The sequence below is a fragment of the Macrobrachium nipponense genome, chromosome 19 (genome assembly GCF_015104395.2).
Source record: "Macrobrachium nipponense isolate FS-2020 chromosome 19, ASM1510439v2, whole genome shotgun sequence".
In the NCBI taxonomy this organism is placed as follows: Eukaryota; Metazoa; Arthropoda; class Malacostraca; order Decapoda; family Palaemonidae; genus Macrobrachium; species Macrobrachium nipponense.
In genome coordinates this window covers 48560848-48584298 of record NC_061088.1, presented here as the reverse complement: position 1 = coordinate 48584298, position 23451 = coordinate 48560848, and positions in this window count along the sequence as shown.

Below are 23451 nucleotides of genomic sequence, written 5' to 3'. Positions count from 1 at the left end.
CATCGCCATAGGCAGAGAACCTTAATTGGGGGAATCGTTAAAAACCACCTGATGTAAGTGACAGGCGACTGGCTTGTCCTCCTCTTCACGTTGCAATGTATTTTTGAGACTCGTTGATATGCTTTGTTGAAGAGCCAGTGATGGAGCCATTATTATTATTATTATTATTATTATTTTTTTTTTTTTTTTTTTTTTTTTTTTTTTTATTTTTTTTTTTTTTTTTTTTTTTTTTTTTTTTTTTGCTCTATCACAGTCCTCCAAGTTCGACTGGGGTGGTATTTTATAGTGTGGGGTTCCGGGTTTGCATCCTGCCCATCCTTAGGAGTCCATCACTTTTCTTACTATGTGTGCCGGTTTCTAGGATCACACTCTCTGCATGAGGCCCGGAGCTACTTCAGCCTCTAGTTTTCTAGATTCCTTTTCAGGGATCTTGGGATCGTGCCTAGTGCTCCTATGATTATGGGTACGATTTCCACTGGCATATCCCATATCCTTCTTATTTCTATTTTCAGATCTTGAGTACTATCCATTTTTTTCCCTCTCTTTCTCTTCAACTCTGTGTCCCATGGTATTGCGACGTCAATGAGTGATACTTTCTTCTGACTTTGTCAATCAACGTCACGTCTGGTCTGTTTGCACGTATCACCCTATCCGTTCTGATACCATAGTCCCAGAGGATCTTTGCCAGAATCGTTTTCTATCACTCCCTCAGGTTGGTGCTCGTACCACTTATTACTGCAAGGTAGCTGATGTTTCTTGCACAGGCTCCAGTGGAGGGCTTTTGCCACTGAATCATGCCTCTTTTTGTACTGGTTCTTTGAACATATCTGGTTCTTAGGGCCTGATCTTGTGCCGCTGTTATCATTCTTCAGTTTCCTTCTTTAGCTCTCTCTGTAGCCATTGCCAATGTCAATCGCTGGCTAGTTCTTTAGTCGTCTCATGTATTGTCCGTGCATTGGTTTGTTGTGCCGTCCTCTGTCTCTGTCTTTCTCCTGTCTCTGTATATTTCTGGGTGTCTTCGTCTACTTTTATTAGTCCTTCTTCCCATGCACTCTTTAGCCACTCGTCTTCACTGGTTTTCAGATATTGCCCCAGTGCTCTGTTTTCGATGTTGACGCAGTCCTCTATACTTAGTAGTCCTCTCCCTCCTTCCTTTCGTGTTATGTATAGTCTGTTCGTATTTGCTCTTGGGTGTAGTGCTTTGTGTATTGTCATTTGTTTTCCTGGTTTTCTGATCTATGCTGCGGAGTTCTGCCTTCGTCCATTCCACTATTCCTGCGCTGTATCTGATTACTGGCACTGCCCATGTTGTTTATGGCTTTTTATCATATTCCGGCGTTGAGTTTTGACTTGAGTATCGCCTTGAGTCTCTGCATATATTCTTTCCTGATCGTGTCCTTCATCTCTTTGGTGTTTTTATATCTCCTCCTTCCATTATTCCCAGGTATTTGTATCCTGTCTCATCTATGTGTTGATGTTGCTCCCATCTGGTAGCTTATCCCTTCAGTTCTCGTTACTTTGCCTTTTTGTATGTTGACTAAGGTGCATTTTTCTATTCCAAACTCCATCCTGATGTCTCCAGATACAATCCTTACAGTCTGGATTAGGGTATCTATTTCCTTGATGCTCTTACCATACAGCTTGATGTCGTCCATGAACATCAGATGGTTGATTTTGTTGCCTCTTTTCTTGAGTTGGTACCCCGGCATCCATCTTCTGTAGTACTTTTTGTCATGGGAATCATGGCTACTACGAACGAAGTAGTGGGGACAGTGAGTCGCCCTGGAAGATCCCTCTCCGATATTAACCTCTGCTAGTCTTTTTCCAGAGCTTGTAAGTATTGTATTCCAGTTGCGCATTGTATTTTTGAGGAAGCTGATGGTATTTTCCTCTGCCCCATATATTTTCAGGCATTCTATTAGCCATGTGTGTGGTATCATGTCGAAGGCTTTCTTATAGTCTATCCATGCTATGCTTAGGTTGGTTTCCTTCTCCTACTGTTCTTCATTACCATTTTGTCTATCAGGAGCTGGTCTTTTGTGCCCCTACACTTCCTTCTGCAGCCTTTCTGTTGGTGGGGGATGGTGTTTGTCTCCTCTAGGTAGTTGTATAGCCTTTCACTGATGATACCTGTTAGTAACTTCCACATTATTGGTAGGCAGGTGATAGGCTGTAGTTACTGGCTATATTTCCCTTACTCTTGTCTTTTTGTACTAAGGATGTTCTTCCTGTGGTCATCCATTTGGGTGCTTGGTGATTTGAGATACAATGCTGGAGTTGTTCTGCTATTCGTGGGTGTAGGGCCTTGAAGTTTTTGAGCCAGTATCCATGGACTTCATCGGACCTTGGGGCTTTCCAGTTTGGCATTTTCTTTAGTTGGTGTCTGAACTGTGTCTGTCGTGATGTCTGTGAATCTTTGTTTTATTTCTCCCTGTTTCTTCTTCCTTGACTTCTGGAGCCATGTTGCTGTTTGTTGTGTGGGATACCGGATTGCTCCATATGTTTTCCCAGAGTCTCTTACTTGATTCGGCTTCAGGAATTTCTGGGTGGTTTTGTCTTCCCCTCTAGTTGGCTGTATAGTCTTTTCTGGTTGGTTCCGAATAGTTGTTCTGTTGGTATCCCTTATTCCTGTTCATGTACCGTTGGATCTTGTGTGCTTTGGCCTTAAGCCGCTGTTTTAACATCTTCTATTGTGTTGTTTAGTCCCTCTCTTGTACTTTGTATTTCTCGTTGAGTTCCTCCCTTGTTTTCTTGCTTCTTAGCCTTTTTTCTGCCATCTCTTTCAGTTTACTCAAGTCAGATCTCATCACCATGATTTGCTTTTCCAGGCGCCTTTTCAAGGAGGTTGCTGTTTTGGTTTCTGTTGGGTTGGTGTTGTGACGGTGGTGTTGTGTTCGAATCCCCATCAGTCTGCTACTAATCTTGCTCCTGCATATGTCAAGTTATTTGTTTCTGTGATACTGGTGGTGTGTATTAGGCCCATTATTTCATTGACCTCACTTGTTTTCTCCCTTAATTTCTTGGTGTTGTAGGCTTTCATGGAGGGGTCTTTGTTCTCATCTGTATCTGGCTCCAATCCATTGTCTAATCTTTACTACCCTTCCATCCTCTCTGTTACTTCGTCGGTGTTCTTCGTGTGTCGTTGTTTGATACCTCATCCTCCCTGTCGTCTTCTGTGGCATCGTCTCTCAGTTCCTCTTCGTGTAATTCGTTGTCGTGTGACATTTCCCTTTCCAGTTCTTCTCTTTCTGTTGGGGAGAGCCAGTTCTTTTTCTTTATGTTCCTTACTTGGTCTGCCAGCCTCTGCTCTGTTTGGGGGGTTGTTATTCCTCTCATTCCAGATGTTGACCAATCTTCTTCTATATCCTCTCTCCGTCGGGTTGCTTGCTCGATGTAGCATCTCCATATTTCCTTATTTTCTTCTCTTGTCCATTTCTTCCTTTTTGCCTCTGTAGCTCCAATCTAAGGCTGTTCATTACTGTCGTTGTGGTGATCAGTTGCTGGATGACGACCTCCAAGTACCTGACCGTCTTCCCTACAATTGGGTTGAATACCTGGTTGCCGGACGAAGTCCTCTGTTGCCAGAGGTTCCATTTACGTCGTTGTCGTTTATTCCATCATTTCTTTCCATCATTGCTGAGTTTTGCTATTTAACCCATAGCTGGACCCTACCCCATCAGGGATAGGTACTCATTTACAGCTGAGTAGACTGAGGAAATTATGGTAAAAGATCCTTTCCCAAGGAATCAACGCCGAGGAGAGCGGTCACCCATCCAACGACTGACCAGCCCCAATGTTGCAAAACTTGACTTAAGTCTATTGACGACCTAACCCACTCCTCCACGGCGCCACATTTTTTTTTTTTATTATTATTATTATTATTATTATTATTATTATTATTATTATTATTATTATTATTATTTTGGTCTGTCACAGTCTTCCTATTCGACTGGGTGGTTTTTATAGTGTGGGGTTCCTGGTTGCATCCTGTTTCCCTAAGAGTCCATCACTTTTCTTAGTATGTGCTCTGTTTCTTGGAGCACACTCATCTCCATAAGTCCTGGAGCTACTTCAGCATCCCAGGATCTTGGAATCGTGCCTAGGGTACGTATGATTCTGGGTTCAATTTCCACTGGCATATCCTATATCCTTCTTATTTCTATTTTCAGTTCTTGGTACCTATACATTTTTTCTCTTTCTTTCTCATCTACTCTGGTATCCTATGGTATGGTGACTCTTATGAGTGATATTTTCTTCTTGATTTTGTCGGTCAACGTAACGTCTGGTCTATTGGCACGTATCACCCTATCTGTTCTAATGTTGCTATTATTATTATTATTATTACAGTCTCCAGATATTCTTACGTCTTGCGGGATGGAAACTAAGGGAGGGGCTTAGTCTTAAAAATTTCTTCTACTGGTCAGTAATTTATCTTAGGCTCGCCATCACCAGGCATATTCTTGACTGTGCCTCGCCATCGCTCCCATTAGATTCCTGATGTCTTCCATTAGTTTTAGTTTTGGTTACGAGATCAATTGTGTTCGAAGTATCCGGGATTCAGTGTTGACGGAAGAAAAGGACTGATTTGTAATCGGATTTTTATAAATTATACTATTCATGAATTTATTTTCATTCAAAGGAATTTAAAACTAGGAAATCATTAATTACTATAATGCTGATAGCATTAAAGACAAGGACGAGGGGTATATTATGTAAAAGCAGGTACTTGGTATTGAAACTCGGTTAATGGTTATAACATTTGAAGAGGAGGAGTAAGAAATTACTCAAACTTTGTGACAATAAAAATACATTTTGTAATGGAAAATAAAGAAGCTTTCAAAGGGAAATCGTTTTTTTAGAGATAACGATAGGGATCAATTTCTTCTGCCTTCGCCGTAATGCCACTCTCAGAATACATAAAATATACTTTAGGATATATTAAAGCTTGCCTTGATGGCAATGGTATCATTAATGTTTTAATATCAGTAACCTTTTCTCAGAATACAGACATTTCCCTTTAGAAAATGAAGATGAGTTTTTGGATCAGATTATATTGCCTTTGAGAAGACTAATGTAGTAAGCCTTTAAATATCCATTCTTTTCTTTAGCATATATAAGCTAGCCTCAAAATACAAAACCTTGGACGAGAATGATAGTCATATATGACGTAAATAGAATTTGTATATTACAAAATTAAAGGAAAAGAAAAAAAATAACATTGGCCACGTGATTGATGCAATTACATCCGCCAGTTTTAATATGAAATAGATAAGGCAAGTAAAAAAAAAACAAAAAAAAGGTAGTCATTTCTTGAGTAACTGAAATAGATGTTGGATTCCATATAAAATCCTGGTAAAAGTTTGTTAGAAAAAGAATGAAGATTTTCTTTGAACAAAGTTACAAACGGACTTTTTCAATCAGATAGGGTTATGGTACCCGAAGGACCGAGGGTGGGTCGGATAGCAATTGGAGTTTGCTAAAAACCAAGAAAACATGCCTGAATATATGGACACTGAAGCTTTATTAAATTAACAAAACGGAAACGTGATCTCTTATAGAATTGATATTCCTTTATGGGCACACTGTATTGGCTAGAGTTTAAATTATAACAATAAACACATGAAAACCATGGTCTTAAAGAAACTAAAAAAAAAAAAAAAAAATCTGGATATCAAATTAAGAGATATTTAAAGTGTTTTAAAATGGTAAAAACGTACTTTCGTGTTGTAAATTACATTTGAGAATTATAAAATAAGGACATGGAAGCGGTTTTCTTTCGTACAATTTCAAAATCGGTAAAGAAATTTTGTTTGAGTTTCCGCCGAAAATGTATTCTTTAAAAAAAAAAGAAAATGGCCATGCATTTTAAGACAATGAGTCCCGGTTAAATTTCCCCAGATCAGTTTCCCTTTGTAGGAGTTTTATGCCAGTAAATAAATGAATGATATAAAAAAAAATATAGTTATAAATAATCTGTAATAAACATTTCTTTATTGGATACTCCTCCTCCCCGGGGTGGAACAGTAGAAAGAATCCTCGAACCTTACACAGCAAGTTTTCTGGGAATTACCCGAAGCTTTTGTGGGATATTTCAAAAGCTTCAAAGAGAATCTACAAGCTCCGTAGACCTTTGTATTTCTTTGGGCAATAGTAACGAAACAGAGTTCTAATTGAGCTGAAAAGCTTAGAAAATTTCTTCGGGGGAAGCCCACGCTCTTGGAGGATGCTCCGAAGTCTTCAAAGAACGATCCTCCAGGCTCTGAATCCTTTGGATAATTTTTTTTTTTTTTTTTCCTTTTTTTTTTTCATGGAAAATGAACGGGATTTGGTCCATCCTGGAGACGAAACAGCTTCGAAGAAATATCCTTCTGGGAAACCGATCCGACAGCAGGCCTGAAGACGGCTTCAACAGGGATCCTGGAGCCTTTAAAAAAATTTTAAGAGGGACGTTATAATCCAAAAAAAGGGGGGGGGGGGGGTTGCTTAGTCGTTTCTCCACGAATGCTTTCTGGGAGCTGAAACTGCTTGAGAGGACTGCGCTTCTTATGCCTCGCGAAAAACGTTAGCCCGCACCATCTCCGGTTAGTTAGTAGTAAGAATAATGATATAAGGAAAGAAATTATTAGGTCTTATAGAGATATATCCAACCCATTCATTTCCTTATTTATAAAGAAGGTTAATCTTTAATTATCAGTCCAAGCGATCTCAACGTTTACGGTTGAGGCTAAAGTATTTCTTAAAATGACGAAACTATCCTCTACAATCTTGCTTCACTGACTTGGCTTTAAGAGTACCAAATACATAGCCGTGAAGGCGTTGAGATGTAATCACGATTTCACATACGAAATAAGGTCGGCCGGCGAACCGCCGGTTACGAGTTAGGCCGATTGCTGTGCATGACGTCATCCACGCCATCCCCGTCAAAGGAACTCTTGCGTATTTGTAACCTATTTTTCTTCACTTAATTATCCAATTTCTAATTCTAAGATTAGAAATATTTTTCTTAAGTTGATTGATTCTCTCCTCTCTCTCCTCTCTCTCTCTCTTCGCTCTCCGTGTCTCTCTCTCTCTCTTCATGGAAATTGTAAATATCGTTTTTATGAAAAATTGAAATAATCTCAAGCAATGTAACATTGTAAGAAGAAACAATGGACCCAACAAAATCTATAATTGTTAAAAAACTATATAACCTCCTACATATTACCATCAAAGATTCTTCCTCGGTTTACAGAAACTCGGTGTGTTTATGCAGGGTCGTTTCATTTGCTTTGACCTTGTACAGCGACTTTAAAAATACTCATCTTTTTCCACAAAATGAATCCTTTATTAAATTCAGTTATCTCTTAAAATGAGAATAAGGCAACAAATTTCTATAAAGCAATATCTCGTTCTTTGGTTGCTATGCTCCCTGTGTAGGACGAAACTTAAACCACTAATGTATTAGACTGGACAGTCTTGATTTTCATCGCCTTTTAGCACTGTTTAAAGTTTTCAACTGAAAAGGGTGGCTACTTCTTTTCCCTAACAAACATATTTTTTTCTGTCGTGTACTTGAAATTTACTGCTTTGGGAATGTTCAATGTGGCCTAATACAAGACAAGTAAAATTCTCCAGACTATCTTGACTGAGCCTCTTGTTAGGGTATAATCGACTCCATAAGATGTCTTAATAAGCATTTCAAAACAGGCTAATAAGGAGGGCAGCAAGGCTGAATGATCCCTTTTTAAAATTGATAGAGATGTTTCTTTTCTGGCAATCCACTGACACCTCCACCCAAACTTTGAATCACTCTCATTATTGATATGATATCAATCATTATGTTCACAACACTTGTCTCATACTCCAAATTTATACCTAAAGCACATCGATTAGCTTTGTCGCCACTCAAAAATGAAAAATTCACATCAAATTGAGAGCCTTACAGCGACTTCTTGACAGCAACTGTGAATCTGTCTTATTTTGTAAGCCAGCCCAAACTCTGTTTTACATTTCGTCACCATTTCACAGAACGGGTGATCTGAAATTCTATTCCGTTTGACAACATGAACCCTGAATCTAGGTTATTCGTCGCTAATTTGAGTACATGAGGAGCATCTGCAAACTGAAATATTTGTCTGTCTGCACATGGGTTCTGGATTGACGTTTTCTTACATAAAGGGTCAATCCCAAATTTTTCCTCAAGCTAAGATTGCAGGACCCTAAATCATACACTATTGCCACCACTAGATAACCTGCATATTCCGCTTCCTTTATCAAATCAATTATTTGTTATGCGTATTTGGTTTGTCAAAATCAAAGTATATGTATTGTTTCAATTTACTGTTAGCCCCCTTAGCATTACCACTTCCACTCTCGTGTGGTTTATACTATAATCTGTCAGTGCTCTTGTCATAGCAGAACGAGTCAGCCTTTTCAAGATTCATTTTTTCAGCTCAACGACATATTTGTTTCCAGCGCTCTCGAAAATTGTCTTGTGGAAAACTGAAATACTTGATGTTTAAACCTTTTGTTTTCATTCTTGTATTAGAACATCCAAAAACTGGACGGTTGTGGGGCATTTTCGTAGGAATCGCAACCGAGTAATGGAAAGGAAACAGTATCCTTTGTAGGTAAATCTTGGACACGTGGACGCAGCTCGTGAGTATTGTTCACTGAATTAGTTTATGGATACAAACTTTGATATGGTTTAGTTGACGTTACTGACCGTGACCTTTAATTATAATCTGCGCGCAGGCAGATTTCTTCTCTCTTTAGACTTTGAACGCAATAAGATCATTTCCGAAAAGACGTAACGCACACAAAGACTATCATTTCATTTTGATTGTATTTTGCCCTCCGAGTATTGCTTTCCAAGTCAGACGATTTGTTTGTCTTATATTTCAAGTTAGGTCTATTTTATGACTTTGACACCCGCACTATAATTCATGAGAGTAACATCTCTCTCTCTCTCTCTCTCTCTCTCTCTCTCTCTCTCTCCATAGGAAGAGCAAAGGCCTTTTAGGGTGGATATAACTCTTTTCCTCTTTTGTCTATCTAGGAAACCTTTTCCGCTAATTCCCGTCTCTGATTCTCACCTCTCTTTATTGAAGAAGAAGGCCTATGGAAATAGGACATTTTTTTTTTATAAAACTCATTGGGCGCAATGCCCAACTATTCGTCTTTAAAATGAACTTTCTGTGTTGCCTTTTGCAAACAGTAGAACGCTCAGCTCACCAGGGTGAGGACCAGGATGTAAAAACCTAAGGCGAAGGCGGAGTATTCTGAGCATATTCCGATAAAACTTATTAGGCGTTTGGTGGCATAAACAATAGATTATTCACCAAGACGTCTGAGTGTATGCTGATCTTAGTCTTGGGAGAAGAGAAAGGAAAGAAAATGAAAGAAAAATGTCGGGCATGAGCGATGATTAACTTTTTCAAAATAAATCCCACTAAATAACGACGAAAAACTACAGGGCTTCAACATGGCATTCTTCAACGTAGACAGATGACACCTTTTATAAGACGTTCTCGCTGTTTGGGTTTAGGTTACTGATTTATCTATCGTAGTAAGTCAATGCATTTTCAATGAGAGCGAGAGAATGAACGAAATATTTCCAGTAGGATACATACTAACAAATTACTTAATCCAACCTTAATTTGACCTGGCAAGAACGGTTGGGAAATAAAAACCATCACGGCGCCTCCGCTCTCGTCGCCTCTTTTCTTTGATCCCTACGTGACTAGAGCGAAGCGTGGGCAACTTTTTCTTTAGAATAAACCTGTTTTATATCTTTCTGTTTTAAACTTAGTTTATTAGTATGACTTTATATGTGTGTGTGTGTGTGTGTGTCAAGCTTTGCCGCCGGCCTGCAAGAATGTGTATTCTTTGACTTACAATTTATCAAGACATAAAATTTTGCCTTAAAATTCATAACATTTGCCTTAAAATATTTTTATTTTTTAGGAAACACATATTTGCATGCAACTTGCACATGATATATTGACTATTTTCGATAAAGTAGCCTTTGCTACGGAGTATGCATTTAAGATTTGCCATAGAATAGATGCCGTCAGCTTCACGTCGCCTTATATTAATATATATTAACTTATAATGTGTTTAGGATATAGTTCCGATCCTTGGGGAATATAATTAGTCTATATATATATATATATATATATATATAGTATATATATATATATATATATATATATATTTTATATATATATATATATATATATATATAAACAGCGAGAACGTCTTATAAAAGGGTGTCATCTGTCTACGTTGAGAATGCCATGTTTGAAGCCCTTTGTTAGTTTTTCGTCGTTAAATTTTAGTGGGGGGGGAGGGGGGGGGGGGTTTATTTTGAAAAAGTAATCATCGCTCATGCCTGACATTTTTCTTAATTTCCTTTCTCTTCTCCAAAGGGACTAAGATCAGCTACACTCAGACGTCTTGGTGAATAATCTATTGTTTATGCCACCAAACGCCTAATAAGTTTTTTATCGGAATATGCTCAGAATACTCAGCCCTCGCCTTAGGTTTTTACATCCTGGTCCTCACCCTGGTGAGCTGAGCGTTCTAATGTGTTTGGATATAGTTCCGATCCGTGGAATATATATATATATATATTATAATATATATATATATATATATATATATATATATATATATATTCCACGGATCGGAACTATATCCTAAACACATTATAAGGGAATATATATTTAGTATAAGGCGACGTGAAGCTGACGGCATCTATTCTATGGCAAACTCTTAAATACATACTCCGTAGCAAATAGGCTACTTTATCGAAAATAGTCAATATATCAAGTGCAGTTGCATGCAAGATGTGTTCCTAAAAAATAAAAATATTTTAAGGCAATGTTATGAATTTTAAGGCAAAATTTTATGTCTTGATAAATTGTAAGTCAAAGATACACATTCTATATTGTAGTATGGCCGTTGTATGAGGAGGTGAGCTGATTTTTAACTAGATTAAAAGCACTGGTTGCACTGGTTCCTTCTAAAAAAAATACACCACCCTTAAATAAGAAAAAGGTTCCGTTTTACTCGTTTTAAATGTAAATGTGCATAGACACTAATAGATTTAAATTTTCAGTTTTTAGGAAACCAATACTAACTTCTTTCATTCACTTTTACTCCAATCAATCATTTGAAAGTTAAACAGTCTGAGATTTCTTCAAGGTTTTTTAGGAATTTTTAGAAGACGAAATTATAAAGGTTTATGATATTGCCTTCAAAGTATAACAACATTTTTTTTTTAGTTTTAGATGATGTTGCTTTAAGAAAGGCTAAGAAAACATTTTTATGCATATGACCATGTACAACTTTTGATCATTGTAATTTGCTAGTTTTACCTTTTGATTGCAGGTTTCTTTCCTTGCCAAAAATGTTTAGATTTTTTGTTTAATGTTAGTGTTGTTTTTTAGTAGCACTCAGTCTGTGAGGACAATTCTGATAAAGAACTCTCCCCCATTTACAAAAACAGGTTGTATATACGAAATTCCAGGTAGAGATTGTAATTAAGATATTTATTGGTCAAAGCGGTAAACTGTATACATGCAGGAAATACATCGAGTGCCGTGTTCTCTACATATGAACAATATTGATCATGCAATAAACTTGAAAAAATTAAAGGAAATTTTATTTGCAGAGCTATCATTAAAAGTATTTTTGTATTAGCAGCGGTCAATATAAATTAGATAACTGACTTGTGAAGTGTATTGTTGACAACTTAGTAACTATGTAATAAACTGCTTAGTAGTTTCATGTCCCTTCGTAATATTTTTAATTCTTGGTTATGTACCATTTGCTTCTTGCTAGGCTGTCTGGTTGTTCTATATTTTCCTTTTTTTCTTTTCGTTTTTATATTTACCTTTGTAATTCCAAGCTGATTTTCATTCTTATGTTGTATCCCGATGAGGTGTATCGAGAATACACGAAAGCGCTAGGTACTGCTGTGTTTTCAGTAATATCAGTTGGCTCTAATTATACAATATTTACGTGTTACTTGTGATCACACACACACACACACACACACACACACATATGTATATATATATATATATATATATATATATATATATATATATATATATATATAAGAAAAATGTCATTAAGCATAAATGAAACAGATATAAGAAAGCTCTAGTGAACCAGATTAATTAAACGTGTGCTCTTATGCAAGGTACTGCGTTGTGTTTTGTTCGAAAAAAAAGTTAAGATACAAGAAAGTGGGTGTAATATAGTTACTGATAATTTATTAAATATTGAATGTAAAGTTAACATCCGTATCTCTCTCTCTCTCTCTCTCTCTCTCTCTCCCTATCGTCTCTCTCCCTCTCTCTCATACGTATGTCTCAACTAAAGGGATTAAACCTCATGTTCTTTTATACCTAAAAGAAACATCGTGATTATAACTAGTTGAATGCTTGTTCACCAGCCTTTTCTTTCTTCTTTCTCCACCTCCTCCTCTTTCTTCTTCGAATACCGTTGTCAAGAATTCTTTGAAATCATTATATGTCTTTTATAAGTATGGTAGCGGTATGCAGATGACTGATATTATTATTATTATTATTGTTATTATTATTATTATTTTATTATTATTATTATTATTATTTATTATTATTATTATTATTATTATTATTATTATTATTATTTGCTTTATCAGGTCCTACAATTCGACTGGGTGGTATTTATAGTGTGGAGGGGGGGGGCCCCACACTGTAAATACCACCGTAGCATAAGTCTGTATAGATTTACCTTTAAATATATGTACATATACATAACTGGATGTGTTTCTCAACTATTATTTATTATTATTATTATTATTATTATTATTATTATTATTATTATTATTATTATTCTGCTAAAAGTCAACGTCGTTACACTTCGTCAGTTATAGTTCTTTCCTTCCTCCCTCCCCTCGAGGTTTTAAACCCAACATGTGAACCTTTGACCACTCAAGCTCCAATCCTGTTCCTTCACCATTTATTTGATAATTCCATTTATGGTTTTCTTCAAAACTGAAAGCCTTTAGGTTGCACATTGTATTGTCATTTTACGTAAGATATCTCTGGTATTTCTTTATTTTGATTTGCTGATTTATTCATTGTTTGCTATTTCATGATACAAGATGTTTTTTCAGCGACGTTCTTTCGTATCTAGGTGTCATTTTATATGTGTGTGTGTTTGCTCATGTTTACTTACGTAAATCGACCAACAACATCTCTAAGAACAATAGCAAATAAAATTTGAACAACATTTACACCAATGGACAAGAGCCACTATTCGACAGTGACTCGGTACACTGGAATCTAAATGTAATCATTGTAGCACCGTAATGAAGTCATGGGTCTTACCTAGCAATATACAGCATGCCAAAATAATGGCTAAAGTAAAAGAGAAGTGTATTTGCTACTGGAACTGACTCATTATGGCATGAAAACTAGAGACTTCTGACAGTCATTGTGTGTGAGAGACCTAGTGCGAAATACTAAATCCTGAGAAACCAGTCAATGAAATAAAAATGCAGTATATGGAGAAAATCATTAATACCATAACAAATTTCATCAAAATAATAATAATGAGAGTAATGATAAAATTACATTTTCACACTTCTGACCCCTTGCAAAGCGAACTTTGAGAACTTGGAATATAAGTTGCTCATATCATTACTTTGGAATGGTTTCAAGATCTTTAAAAGCTGCAATTTTGATGAGTGTGTGCATAATTATGATGTGCTTGTGTTAACATTTAGCAAATTATTGCACTCAGTTATCGCCATCTGAAATTAGGATTATTGTGGATATCTACTTGGCAACTATAAGAGAATTTATCATGTGTTTCAAAGCTTAGTGATTCGAGTCAGCTTGAAAACGAATGAAAAAAAGTAAAAGAATTATAGGAGGGGTTAGTCCTTGGGAAACGATGGAGAATGTGGGGGGTTATTCTTGTTTTAAGTCACTCAATTCATAGAAGAGACTCTTTAGGCTTGGCAGGCAACTTTTTTTAGGAGAAAGACATTCCGAAATCAAACCAGCGGGTAGAAGGGACTTTTTGGCCTTGGTAAGCAACCCTTCTAAGAGAAGGTTACTCGAATACAAACCTTGTTCTCCAACCTTGGACTGTGCCATTGTACCGTGAACCTTCCATGGTCTTGGGGTTGATTTTCCCTTGCCTAAGAGTACAATCAGACATTCATCCTGTTCTTTTTCACTTTCCTGATTTTTAGAAAAGTGTGTATGACAGGCAAATGAGAAAGCAAAAGTTGCTTCGTGGATTATCAGGAAAGTGCCTTAGTCTTCACCTAATCTTTTACTTCTGAGTATTTTATTTCAAAGTCCTTCTTGACTGTCCTTACCCAGTTGTTGTGGCAAACCTGGCAGATTCCTTTTGCCTCGCAAATTGTGCTGCCCCACCTTGTCGACCAGTTGCTTCAGGCGTTTTTTTCAATGATGTATGGCGAAGTTTATTTATAATCTCAACTGAATTTTTGTTAATAATGCAAATACTGTTGTTGATGATGGTAATGTTGTTATAAGCTGCTAGTTTGATACAGATTTTTATGTTGTTCATTTTAATTCCTTCGGGAGACAATGATCTGAACCACCTACTACTCATTTCAGTAACAAAAATTGCAAAGTACTTTATCAAATATTCTGGGCTTAAAGTAAAATTTTCTCGATCTGCAGAGTTGTGCCCGTTACTACAATTTGATGTTTTTATTTGACACTTGTAAGAAGTAACAAGTCAAAGGTTGACATTTTAATCCCGGGGTTTGATGGCACTGATTTTACTTATCGTCGTAACATTCCACCTGTGGAAGGTTTGTTTGTATACACTAAATCCGGACGACCTATTTATTGTCAGAAGAAATTGGAATGTCGTTGCCATGATGTCTTTGTTTTAAAATTCTCAGTGAGTTTGGAAAGGATCATTACTATGGTTCAGAAGCCAAGATTCTCAAGCTTCACTCGTTCTTTGTGGAGAATGTAATGCAAAACACAATGAGTGTCTTAATTTATATTCCGCAGCTCAACATGGCCGGTCTGCTCTTGAGTTCTGTGTGTCCTCCGATTTTGTCCATCTAATTTCGGAAGTCCAAGGTTTGTATTTGTATAAAAACACTTCTGATCGTTGCACCACTGAGATGGACATATTTGTCAATCTGTATATTCCTATTCTACCATTGAAAAGGTTCTGCCTGAAATCTGGAGCCAAGTGGGATCGCATTATTGAAGCTTGTTAGGCATTTAATATTTCAGTTGCAGTATTAGATCCTGATCCCAAGATGAAGTTTCATGAAAAACTGATAGTTATTTTAATAAGATATGTCCCTAGAGAGGTCATCAAAATTAGGACAAATAACAGCCATGGTTTAATAATTAAGACATTTCTGTTGATTCTCGCCATGCTACAAAAAGAACTTACCATACAGCTGTGAGAAATACAATAATTCCTTGAAGAGGAAACTTGAAGGAATTACTCAACCTCATATGTGGCGGACCAAATTGGCATCATCTATCTTTGGGTCAGGCTAGTCTAACATTTAATGGTAGATTGGATACTGATCCTAGGGAAAAGGCTAAACTGATTCATCGTGTTTTTTAACCTAAGCAGTTAGTTAAGGATGTCTCTCTCCCTGATACTTGTCATCCTGAATCTTCTTCTTTCCCACTGCCTTCTATCAAAGGCATCATCCTCCACCAAACCTCTTCTCTCCATATCTCCCTTCACTTTATCTCGCCGTCTAATTCTCTGTCTCCCTCTCGATCTTCTTTCCTCTAAACAGGTTCTCCAAAAGCCTTTTCACTCCCTCCTCGTCACCCATCCTTAACACTTACCCATACCATTTCAGTTGTAACTCCTATAACTTCTGTAACCTTTACTAAGCCTACTCTTCTAAGATCTTATTTCATCATTTTCCAATCTCTCAAGCAGCGATATTCCCATAATGCACCTCAACATTTTTTCATCTCTGCTCTCTCAAGTTTTCTTTCCTCGTTTCTTCTTAGAACCCATGTTTCTGATGCTCTTTTAGACTTGGCATGTCATTTGCAAGAGAACCTTGATATGTGTTTTGAGTACAGAGTAATTAAAATAGATTTTAGTGCAGTTTTTGATCTAGTAAATCACAAGGCATTTATTTATAATCTTCCTAATCTTAGAGTGGGTGGATATGTTTTAGGATTACTGTAAGATATCTTTACAGGTAGGCAGCAGCAAATTGCTGTGGGCGGGATCATTAGTGAACCAAGACATATTATGCCTGCTGTTCCACAGGTCAGTCAGTGTTCTTGGTCCACTATTATAGCATATGGTGAATACAAGCGATATCGTTGTTGGCCTGGAAAGCAAAATTGTTCATTTTGCCGATGATGCAACACTTGTTGGCGTAGGAAATTCCACTTATGAGAAATGAAACTGCCTTTAGACTCAATCAGATCATGAACCGGATCAGGGAATGGTGCAGTCAGTGGTGCGGTATGAGGCTGAAGTCCAGTAAAACGAAAACACTGTTAATTAGCAGATCTTGTACAGATTTCACACCCCAACTTTGCTGACGTTTTTACAATTCTAGGTGTAACTTTTCACTCGCATCTAATTTTTAAGAAATGTCTACTGAAAGTTTCAGCAAATGCCGAACGAAAATTATGTATTGTCCGTAAAGGTTCATATATCAGTGATAAAATCTATAGAACTTGTTTAGGTCATTTGTACTTCCCTTACTGGAAGACTGTTCTTTGGATGTGTATGTCTGCTTCTGCCAGAGATTTATCTCTTTTAGATAGAGTGGTTCGTGGTGGTAGGTTTCTGTTTCCTAATAGTAGCAGTTATGACTTGAACCATCGACGGATGGTCGCTTGTTTGTCACTTTTTCATGAGTTATATTTTAATAGGGATCTTTCACATTCTCAATTGACCCCTGATCCCCATTGTCTAACGATAGTAACCAGATTCGCTGAACAGCAGGACCAGTATGCAGTAAATGTGCCTCGCTGTCGAACTTCTCAGTTTCAGAGGTCCTTTATTCTTCACACCGTTGAACCCAAAGTCTTTGGTTGAAAACCGTTGAACAGCCTGCCAGATGATGTCGCTTTCATAGGTTGTAACATGTTTAATGCTTTAAACTCCAGAGTTACTAGTAATTAGTGGAGCTACATGATCCAATCTAGTGGAATGGGATGTTGTCCCTTTCTAAATATACTTTTTAAAATTATGCTTCAGACGAAGTCCCTCAGATAATTTACGAGTAACAGGTATGCAGGCAAGACGTAGTTCGACAGTAAAGACAGCGATGAAAGACCTTGAGAAGGTCCAAAACTTGTCCCGGTTATTTCTCAAACCCATACCGGTGGACATTACTTAAGTCAAGCTTCAAATGCCTAAACACATACCTATAAAGTTTTCCCACTAAAAAGACTTAAAAGTAAAAAAAAAAAAAAAGAAAATAATAAAAAATACAAGCGACGCATGAACGCTGTGATATTGATCGCGCATTCAATCCGACATAACTCAGGAAATTTCAGGTTGCTTCTTTTGCTAAGCAATAGAAGTAGAACGATATCTAGATGTTGAAACAATTCATATATAAATCCCTTCAATGAACAAAGGGGTCGGTTGTCCTTGGACTGTAGATTTCTAGTATACGCAATCCCTCGAGTGTTCATGCCATTCACTGGGGATCTTTTAAATCAGTGGTTCTTAACCTTAGGGGGGCGTCAGCAATTTCCAGGAGAGGTGTGAGCCCTTGGGAAAAATGAAAAAAATATTTTTTCTAATTATATTCGTTATTCTTTTAACAAGAGTGAGGAACTAATATTCTGAAGTTTATGAAAACATGCGAAAGTATCGCCTTATAACGTGACTTTCCTACTATGCATTTCAGGGCCGTGTCCAATTGGAAATAGGTATTTGAAGCCACAGCCTCTCCTAAATTTCTGGCAAAAATATTGGCAATAATTATTAGTCTAATCGTGGAATAATAAAAACAGCACTTACCAGAGTAACCTAAGAAATTGAAAGGGTAACCTAGCTAAATTTAGACGCACCAGAGAGAAACTATGTAGACATCATTACTGAAGGCCCTCCCACTCATTGATACTCTACTGCAGTGACGTAGTTAATAGACACTCCAGTTGTATAGCCACTTTATGAATGAAGACACACAAACAGCTACCCTATACACTTCTCTCTCTCTCTCTCAGTAGCCATCTTGCTTGGTGAGACGTACCCGCGTGAAGTCAGATTAATCAACAGATATCACAAGTTTAACATACGACTAGAATTTGAGAAATATCTAGAAGTGTTCGTGAACTATCGGTGATAAGATTAGTGTGAAAATAGTAGGATAAAGCGTCTTCTAAGTTAGTTTATTAAGTGTAATACTATAAATCAGAACAAGATGGCAGTAAGTTCCAACTGCGGGAAGAGGTGGCGTAATTTGGCGTGTTTAGCAGATTCGCAATACGATGAGGGTAGCAGGAAGGGAACTGGCATTTCTCATCTATGAAATCAGCAACAGTCCTAACCAAAAAGATACAAAAGCATTCATAGATATATTAGAAGGATATAATCCTTCAAACTGGAACAAATCTAATGAAAACATCTTGAAAATAATTGAAGAAGTTCCAAATAAAATCCAAGTGGTCAAGAGACTCATAAAAAAAGAAAATCTACATAAACCACATATTCCGACAAAGAAAATGAATAAGGTGAATCTTGTGAATATCCTAATTGATGCATTAGGAAAAAGAATGCAAAAGCATGCAAACTGTGTAAGGTTTGGTATAGCATAGTCAATCCACAAAACCTAATCAGAAAATGTGCTGCATGCAACATTCCGACCCATCCACAGTGTGCTGAGGTAATACAAGATTTGAGAAAAGATACAAGAATTTTTTGTTCAACATGTCTATCATGGATAGACAATGTTATTAAATCAAGATTGAATGTACAAATAGTTGAGGATGAAGAAGAAGAGGAAGAAGAAGAAGAAAAAGAAGAAGAGGAAAACGGAAAGAGAAGTAAACAAAAATGAAATGACAGAAAAAAATAAGGAAAACAAAGAACAAGATAAAAGTATGGATGCAGAGATACTCCATTGATACTACATATGAGGCCAATAAAGCAGCATACCTACGAAGAAATAAATTACGATATGACAACAGAAAAGCAAATCCCGAAGAGGCTCTACCCAGATCTATACAATGACGGGAAAGAGGAAAAAATAGACAAGAAAGACAAAATCTGCAACCTTTTGAAAAGAGGGAATTGCAGATTTGGAGAAAGAGTTACTACAAACATCCTAAGATATGTCAAAACTATGAAATATATGGTAAAGTGTGCATACTTAGATGGATATGGGGATGATTGCAGAGATCTGCATCCAAAAATATGTTAAAAACCTAAAGAAGGAAAAGGATGTAAGTTCGACAATAAAAAGCAATATATGCACCCTGTAGCCATGAATCATAATCAAATAAATAACCAACCAAGTAATAAAATCCAAAATAAGAAAGAAACAAATAAAGAGAGAAATCAAGAATATCAGGTAAAAGAGAAAAGCAAACCACCAATGAGATATGCAGAGGTGTCAGCAAAAAATTTCAAAGCATCAGCTCCGAAATTCTACTCAAGAGATAATAACTGTATTTATTATGCAAGAGGATATTGCAGAAACGGAGAAAATTGCAGATTCAAGACACAAAATGAATAATTATGATGAAGGAAGATCAATATTATGAAAAGTTGGATTTTTTAATGTCAGGAATTTCTGGAAATGAAAAAAGAAAAAAACGACATACCAGAACAGGAGAGACATGGGAAAATCCTTATTACTACCAGTATTAAATGAAGGAAAAAGAAAACACGCAAACCATCATAGTGATGAATGCGCAGGGTTTAGTTACGAGTAACTCAAAAAGAAAAATAGAGTACTTAGAAGAACTAACCCAAAATGAAAGAAAATAGATATAATGAATATAAGTGAACCTGGTATTCCCAAGAGACTGGGAATGATGATCAAATAAAAGGGTTCCAAACTTATAGATCAGATAGAAAAAATAGGAATCAAGGGGGAACCGCAATATATGGGAAAGACAAAAACAAGGAAAAATATATGAGAAATATAGTAACTCAGAATGTGAACTAATAGCGGTAGAATTTGAATCTGAAAAATTGATGAACATAGTAATATAGACCTCCTAATACTAAAGAGTTTGACTTAATAATTGAAAAAATTGGATGATATATGTAGAAATCACAAGGACTGACTATTCTCCTATCTGGTGACTTCAACTTTCCTTTCGTAGAATGGAAAGAACGAATAGGAGATTGTGGTTGTACTTATACATATAAAAAAGAGAGTAATAGTAGTGCAGAAGATAAGAGGCAATTTGAAAAGCTATTAGATATGCTACTAGAATACAACATTCAACAAATAAATCACCTGCCAACAAGAAAGGAAAAATACTTTAGACCTAGTATTTGTGAACGAGATGATTATGTTAAAGAAATAATAGTTTATAATGCGAGTATTTCAGACCATAATGCATAGAATTAACAGTTCATTCCAAAGCAAGTGAAAATAGAGATAAGCAAGAAATGAAAAAGTGGGAAGGATATGGAAAATACAACTTCTACAGTAAAAATATAAAATGGTCAGAAATTAATGAAGAATTAAACAAAGATTGGGATAACATTTTCGTAAGTGATGACATAAGGGTAAATACGGAGATATTATATAAAATATTGGAGAAAATAGTGGAAAAATTATATACCGAAGAAGAAAAGTAAACATCATTCATGCATACCAAGAGACAGAAGGATCTTGTTCCAGAAAATCAGAAAGTGGAAAAAGGTCTTGCAAAAGAAAAAAATGCATGGAAAGTTATAGAAACTAAAAAGTAAGATAGAAAATGCAGAACAAAAGATTATACAATCAAAAGAAAATGAAAAACGGGACTTGGAAAGAAAAAACCCTATTAAATATCAAGCAATAACCCAAACTATTATACTCATATGCGAAGAAGATGAATAAAAGTAGAATAGAAATAGGCCCTCTGAGGATTGAAGGGAGTCGAACGATTGAAAGAAAGGAAATTTGCAACATACTGGCAGAACGATATAAGAGAGAATTCACCCCTAGAATAGATAATGAAGATAATGATATAGAAGTAGGGATGAAAATAGTGAATATTTAGCTGACATAGATATTAATGAAGCTGATATTGTGCAGGCTATTAATGAAATTAAAAATGGAGCTGCTGTAGGGCCTGATGGAATTCCTGCTATTTTGTTAAAGAAAGTAGTTCATTCTATCGCAAAGCCACTTGGCAATATTATTAAGACAAAGTGTAGATACAGGCAAGATTTATGATGGACACAAATTAGCATATATTACCCCTACTTTCAAAAGTGGATCAAGACTAGAGGCAAGTAATTATAGGCCTGTGAGTCTAACATCACATATTATGAAAGTGTATGAAAGGGTAATGAAGAAAAAATATTATGAAACATTTAATAAAAAATAATTTGTTTAATAAAGGACAACATGGTTTTCGTACCCGGAAAAAGTACACAAACCCAACTGTTAGTCCACCGTGAGAACATATTCAAAAATATGAAAGCGGAAATGAAACAGATGTGGTTTATTTAGACTTTGCAAAAGCTTTTGATAAAGTAGCCATAATATATTAGCGAAGAAAATTAGAAAACACAATATCGTGGATAAAGTAGGAAGATGGTTAAAAGAATTTTTACACAACAGAAACAGATAGTTATTGCAAACGACGAGAAATCGGATGAAGCCAAGGTAATATCCGGTGTACCGCAAGGTACGGTGTTAGCTGCAATACTGTTTGTTATTATGATTGAAGACATAGAGAATAATGTTAAGGATTCGGTATGAGTAGTTTTCGCAGATGACACAAGAATAAGTAGAGAAATTACTTGTGATGAAGATAGGAACGCTCTACAAAGAGACCTTAACAAAGTATATGATTGGGCAGAGGTAAATAGGATGGTATTTAACTCTGATAAATTTGAATCAATAAATTATGGAGACAGAGAAAGAAAGCTATATGCATATAAGGGGACCTAATAATGAGGAACCATCACAAATAAGGAAGCAGTTAAAGACCCTTGGTGTGATGATGAATAGGAAACATGTTATGCAATGATCAAATAGCAACTCTGTTGGCAAAATGTAAAGCAAAATGGGAATGTTGTTACGGCACTTCAAAACAAGAAAAGCTGAACACATGATTATGCTTTATAAAACATATGTTCGTAGTCCACTTGAATATTGCAATATGATATGGTACCCACACTATCAAAAGGATATTGCACAAATAGAGAGTGTACAAAGGTCCTTTACAGCTAGAATAGAAGAAGTTAAGGACCTAGACTACTGGGAAAGACTACAATTCTTAAAATTATATAGTCTAGAAAGGAGAAGAGAACGCTACATGATAATTCAGGAGGCATGGAAACGATAGAAGGAATAGCAGAAAATATCATGGAACTAAAAATATCAGAAAAGAGCAAGCAGAGTAGATTAATAGTGCCCAAAACTATATCCAGGAAAAATAAGGAAAGCACACAGGACATTAATCCACTACGCACCAGCATCGATAATGCAGCGTCTATTCAATGCGTTGCCAGCTCATCTGAGGAATATTTCAGGAGTGAGCGTAGATGTGTTTAAGAATAAGCTCGACAAATATCTAAACTGCATCCCAGACCATCCAAGATTGGAAGATTGCAAAATATACCGGAAGATGTCTAGCAACTCTCTGGTAGACATTAGAGGTGCTCACACTGAGGGACTGGGGCAACCCGAACAAGATGTAAGGTCTGTAAGGTAAGGTCTGTAAGGGTCTCTCTCTCTTCTTCCCTAATCTCTCTCTCTCTCTCTCTCGCTCTCTCTCTCGCTCTCCTATCTATCTCTCTTCTCTCTAAATCTATAGTATATATATCTCTCTATATAGATATATATATATATATATATATATATATATACATATATATATATATATATAACTATATATATATATATATATATATATATATATATAATATATATATATATATATATATATATATATATATATATATACTATATATGTATATATATATATATATATCGTATATAGATATATATATAGATCTATATATATATATATATATATATATATAGATATATACTATATAATATTATATATATATATATATATTGGTATATATATATCTATATTTATATAGATATATATATATACATTATTCATATTTATATATATATATATATATAGTATATATATATATGATTTTATATATAATATATAGATATATATATATATATATATATATATATTATATATGTATATATATATATATGTTATCTATATATATATATTATTATATATATATGTGTAATATATATAT